Below are 6,000 nucleotides of genomic sequence, written 5' to 3' on the forward strand. Positions count from 1 at the left end.
TTCCTGGCTCGATGCTCAACCACTGAGCCACGCCGGCCGGGCTAGGGGTCTGTTTTTAGAGGGCCAGCTGTCAGGGACATTGGGACACTGGGTGCTGGGGGCCAAGGGCTGGCCCACCAGAGAGAACCAGAAACGAAGGCTGAGGAGGACCGAGATGCTCTTCTTTATCTGCCACATTTGGACAGGTTCCTGGTAAGGGGACAGGGGGCGGGGAGGGGACTGGGCTAAGGGGACTGCCCTCTAGCACAAGGCTCCTCTGCCTCAAGGCCCATCGTTCAGACAACCTATCCCTGCCCTTCTATCCCTCCGCCCAGGCAGGAACAACCCCACCGGATCCCAGAGATCTCCGCCTCTAACCCTTTGCCCAGCACCATGCCCATGACAAAAGCCCCTCTTTCAGGGTCTCAGCCCCCCAGGCTGAGCCCCCAGCCTCTGTTTCCCCACCACCACCACCACCAAGAAAGCTACTTCAGCCCAGCCGGTGTGGCTCAGTGGTTGAGTGTTGACCTATGAACCAGGAGGTCACAGTTTGATTCCTGGTCAGGGCACATGCCCAGGTTGTGGGAGCCTCCATACACCTGTATGTGCGTGTGTTCACGCATATGTGCTTTGTGTGTGTGTGTGTGTGTGTGTGTGTGTGTGTGTATGTGCATGTTCTGGCTTGTGCCTGTGCAAATCTATCCCATCCGCCTCCCCTCGCACCCTGGGCTGGGGGGTGGGAGCTGTTGTCTCGACCCCATGGGTGTAGAGACTCTGCAAGGTTCCCTGACCTGCCCAAGGTCATGTATTCATGCACAAAACATTTCCGGGGAGCTGAGGCGTCGGCAGGCACACCCTCAGACAGCTGAGGCGCGGCCAGGAGGGGTCCGGGGACCGGGCCAGTTCCATTCCTCCAGCTTGTACCCAGGTATGAGCCGTGCCCTCACCCAGGCATGTGGGCCAGGCAAGGGGTGCTGTGCAGGAAGTGAGCTGGGGCTGGGTGGGCTGGGTAGCGTGGAGAGGGAAACACTGGCTTCTACCCCCAGGGTTCCTCTGGGTGCTCGAATAATGAAACAGCCATGAGACAGGGGAGCAATAGGAAATACCCAAATCTGAGACACACATGTGCACGAGAAGCTGCACCGTGCAAGTCAGACCCCACATGCACGAGAGGACCAGAGACAGAAACGAACACGGGCATAGAAGGCATCCAGAGCCCGGCCGGCGTGGCTCAGTGGTTGATCATCGACCTATGAACCAGGAGGTCAGGGCACATGCTCAGGTTTCGGGCTTGATCCCCAGTGTGGGGCGTGCGGGAAGCAGCAGATCCATGATTCTCTCTCATCATTGATGTGTCTATCTCTCTCTCCCTCTCCCTTCCTCTCTGAAATCAATAAAGACATACATTTTTAAAAACATACACATCCCCCCGCCCTGACCGGTGTGGCTCAGTGGATAGAGCGTCGGCCTGTGGACTGAAAGGTCCCGGGTTCGATTCCAGTCAAGGGCATGTACCTTGGTTGCGGGCACATCCCCCGTGGGAGGTGTGCAGGAGGCAGCTGATGGATGGTTCTCTCTCATCGATGTTTCTAACTCTCTATCCCTCTCTCTTCCTCTCTGTAAAAAATCAATAAAATATATTTTTTAAAAAACAGAAAAATATACGCATTCTGATGGGCCAGAGGCTGATCATGTCTCACTCCGGGCGAGGCCCCTGAGTCAGCTCCCCCAGGCAGTGAAGGGTGGGGCCCAGGTTCCTCTTGAGCCTGAGGCTACAGGTGCCTTCAGCTCAAAACCACCTGCATGTCATTGAGGCCCATCTCGGGGTGAATTGGTCTGGAACCCCTCAGTCGTAACAGGCAGAGTCTGGCGCTGGCTCTGAGGTCTAAGGCCCCTGCCCTCTGGGCCCCACTCCCACCTCTGGGGAGTTCCTGCCTGCTCTCTCCTTCCCCAGGCAAGCCTGTCTGGACCCTGCCTGGGGCAGGGGCAGGGTACGGGGGTCACCTCCCTGTAACAGAAGGTTCCAGCAGAGGGAACCAAAGCATGGGGTGGTGGGGGGCGGGGGGAGCACCTCGGGAGGACACCACTGTCAGTTCCCTGCACAGGCTGCAAACCCAGGAGCCTTCTGGATGCCTGCCTTCCTCTCTGCCGCCCACCCCTGCCCAGTAGGCCCTGCATATGGCAGCGGCTACCCAGGTGTCTCCTTGGAGGCCTCCCTTCAGCCCCACCCTCCCCTGGGCCCTGGCCTGCCCAGTGAAGGCCCTGCACCCCTTGCCCTCCATTTCTGCCCCCCAGCCCTCCTTACTGCCCTCACACACCTGCCTGCCACAACCCCAGGGCCTTAGCACTTCCCATAGCTCCTGCCTCCGGGTCTGACATGGCCACCCTCCCTAGGGGGAATTTTTGCAGGCATACCACGGCTTGTCCCCCTTCGGACCTGGAGGTGCTGGGAGGACAGGGACTGTGCCCAGGACTTGCATGTCCCTGCGGTAGGCGGTGGGAACGGGGCCAGGAGTTAGGCCTGTGGAGTCAGACCGGACCTGGTACTCGAGTTCTGGCTCGGAAAGACTTCAGAACCAAGACTCAAACTGTGAGTGAACATTTATTTGGAAAATCAAAGAGGTAAAAAAAAGTCATTTTTAGAAAAAATGGGCTTAGGAAACAACGTACAGAGGTAAAGGAGACATGGGGGGGGAATGGTAATGCGCCCCCTCATGGGGGCTCCCAGCTGCGCCCGAGGGAAGGGCAGGAGGGGAGAGAAAGGAAAAGGCAAGGGGGGGTCCTCTGTCCTAAGGACTTAGGGTGGGGATGTTAGGGGAGGTCCCAGCAGCTTTCCAGGGGTGTCCTTTCGGGGGCCGGTCTCCACTGACTGATTGGCGGGCACCAGGGCAGGGGGTCACTGCTCAATGCGGCTGGTCCTGAGGTTGGCCATGGGGTTGCTGGTCTGATTCTGCTGCTTTTCTGGGCCTGGAGCTGAAATGCAACTGAGGCCTCTAGGGGGGAAAGAGCAGGGGGTCCCAACGGCAGGACACAAGGCCAGTGTATGCTGGGGGAGGAGAGGTCACCCTGGGGGCAAGGATGTGCACACCTGTCCTTGGCTGTCTGCCCCGGTGGCCTCCGTACCTGGCCCCACGTCCTTGCTCCGCTCCTGTCTGCAACTGCCGGCCGCATCCCCACTGCAGAACCTGCCGTGGCCTGGCTCAGCAATAGAGGATGGGTGAACGCAGATGGTGGTACCCCCCCCCCCCTCCATGCTAAAGCTGCCCACCCCACGAGGCAGGGGGACTGAGTAGGGGTCAGTCTAGGGCCACAGGGTGCAGGCCTGGGCTCCTGGGGAGTGAGAGGCTGGGACCTGCAGACGCCAGAGAGGTCCTCAGGCCCCGGCACGTCCCTGACCACGGACAGGACAGGCCGGTTGAGTCTAGAAGAATGTGTGGGTGGGGCAGCTGGGTGGGCTTGGGAGGGGCCTCTGGGCCTTGCTGTTCTCAGCTGCTGCTCCCTGGGTCCCAGGGTCCCACTCACTGGTGTGGGGTGAGGTCAGGGGGCCTTGGCTTGCCCCACATCCCAGATCCAGGCCGAGAGCGGCCGCCCGCCCCCCCCGTGCTGTTTCTGTCCCCACCTCGTATGTGTGGGTAGATACAGCAACCATGATAAACAGCTGAAGGGGGGCACCCCTAAGGGTGGGGGCAGAGCCCAGGCCCATTTGCCCAGCAGAGAGCCCTAGGCTGGGGTCAGGGGTGAGGTCAGAGGCCCCGGGAGGTGCCCTTTTCCTTGGGGTCAACATGACCACAGTGCGCTGGGCACAAAAGGCCCTTCTTCTCCGCAGAGGCCTGAACCCTGCGGAGGAGGGAGGATCTCGGACTGACTGTGTGGGGGCAGGGCGGGCGGCGCCCGCGGAGCAGCGGCCCTGGGTTCCCGGAACCCTGTCCACCTGCCTGTGGGCAGACAGGGGTGGGCCAGCTCTGGGAAGTGATGCCTGGGGGCTCACAGCTGGGCCAAGGCCATGACATCAGGACTGAGCAGGGCCAGGCTCGGGCAGGGAGAGGCCTGGGGGCCAGGGCCTGCTGGTCTTGGAGCCTCTGATCTCCCCTGCCCCTCCTGCCCCAGGCCGCCCGCCTCGGAGAGGAGCCTTCCGGACCATTCTATTTGTGCTTCCTCTGGCGTCTGCCCTAACCCTGACCAGGACACCCCTGGCTGACCCCTCACTCCCTGGAGACTCTGTCTGGCCCTGTCTCCCCAGGGCGGGGGTGGGGGCTGCAGGACACAGAATGGAGACGTGGGGCCCGGGAGCAGGGCCGAGGGGGAGGCAGGGGAGTCTCCGGGGGTCAGGCGAGAACTCAACGTGAGCAGACGTGACCCCGGCCAAGCTGAGGAGGAGCTCCGGGCTGGGGCTGGGTAGCGGCTCTGGCTGAGGGCACCTGAGGCGGGGACTCCTATCCCTCTTCCTCTGAGGCAGGGACTGGAGGAAGGAGGGCAGCTGCTTCCTCGAGGGTTTGAGCCACAGCCAAGAAGACCCGCTCAGTTTTTCCAGGAGGGACGGAAACTTCCCCGTCAGCCCGCCGGGCAGGCCTGGCTGTGACGGCAGGTCCACCCGCGGGCAGGAGTGGGGGACCAGTGGGGAAGGCAGGGCCTTGCCACAGGGGGCCCCCACTACAGCCCAGCTCCCTGTCCCCAGCAGGTGGGTGGGTGCCCAGGGAAATGGAGGATGAACCAAGTATGTGTCTGCATGGGGTGCCACCCCCCGGGGCCCGGGCCTCCAGCTGTGGCTGCCAATGTCCTGTGTCTTTTCTAAGTCCAGCCCTTCTGATCCCTGGCCTCCGCCCCGGTCCCATCTCCACAGCCACCTGAGGAGCCTCCGGGGCTGGAGAGCTGGGGGCCAAGCAGGGATCCTCTGGGCAGCAGCACAGCCTGGACTTTGGGGACCCCAGCCCATAGCTCCCCTCACGGGGCCCAGGCGGAAGCACCCGGCAGTCTCTGGTCCCCGCCGAGGCCTGAGGTCCATGGAGCTGAGCCAGCAAGGCCACTGCCAAGATTCCCCGGGAGCGGCGGGGACACAGCTCTCATTCTGCTCCTGCCCTGGCGGCTCCTCGGCTCAGGCTCGGCTGAAGCACTTCCTTTTTTAGGCAAAGTGAGCTCGGCCTGTCTGCCGCCTTCTCACCTGCCAGAGGGGAGGAAGGAAACCACCGAGTCCCATCCGTCTTCCTCCTCTTCCTCGCAGAGCATCCCCCGGAGGGTGGGAAGGGAGAGGACATCCTGGCAGAGTTGCCCTGGGGGACCTGTGCCCCCGCCCCGCGGAGAGGAGCGGCTGGGAGAGGGTACCCTCACCGGAAGGCATCTGAGGAGTGAGGGGTCCCGGCTCTCCTGCCCAGGGGCACTGGCCCACCCCAGCTAAGGAGAGGGGGGCCACCGTGGATTGCTGGGCGTCTGTCCTTGGGCGTGGAGTCTGACCTCAGCCCAGGCCCTAGGCCCCCCATTGGGCAGGGTGCATGGTCACACTGGACAGGGCCTGAACAGCCACCCCCAGCTCCCATACCTCTTCCCCCCAAGAAGCCGGGGGGTGGGGCTTTTGTGTCCCCCAAGAAGCCCCAAGTGCTTTGTCCAATGCCCTGTGTCTTTTCTAAGTCCAGCCCTTCCAATCCCTGTGGGTCGGTTCTTGGGGATACATGTCTCAGCCCCAGACACGTCCCCCTCCCCAGCCCTGTAACCCAGCGGGGGCCTTGTTGGGGGCACGTTGTTCTTGGTGTCACCCCCCCCCTCACCCCCCTTGGGTCCTCTTGGGCCTGGCTTCAGGGACTCCCAGCACTGCGAGGACATGGGCAGTGGGCCTGGGATGACCCAACTTGGGGGCCCCATCTGCTCCTGCCTGGGAGCAGGGGGCAGGGTGGACCCCAGGGTCTCGCAGCCTTAAAGGAAGGCTGCAGTGTCTGTGTGCAAACATGCCCACGAGTGCGCGGCCGGGTCCCTCCGTGCGCGCGCCTCCCCCGCTGAGGGCGCGCATCGGGGCGGGGCCTTTGGGGGCGG

This window comes from Plecotus auritus, assembly GCF_963455305.1.
Source record: "Plecotus auritus genome assembly, chromosome: 2".
Classification (NCBI taxonomy): domain Eukaryota; kingdom Metazoa; phylum Chordata; class Mammalia; order Chiroptera; family Vespertilionidae; genus Plecotus; species Plecotus auritus.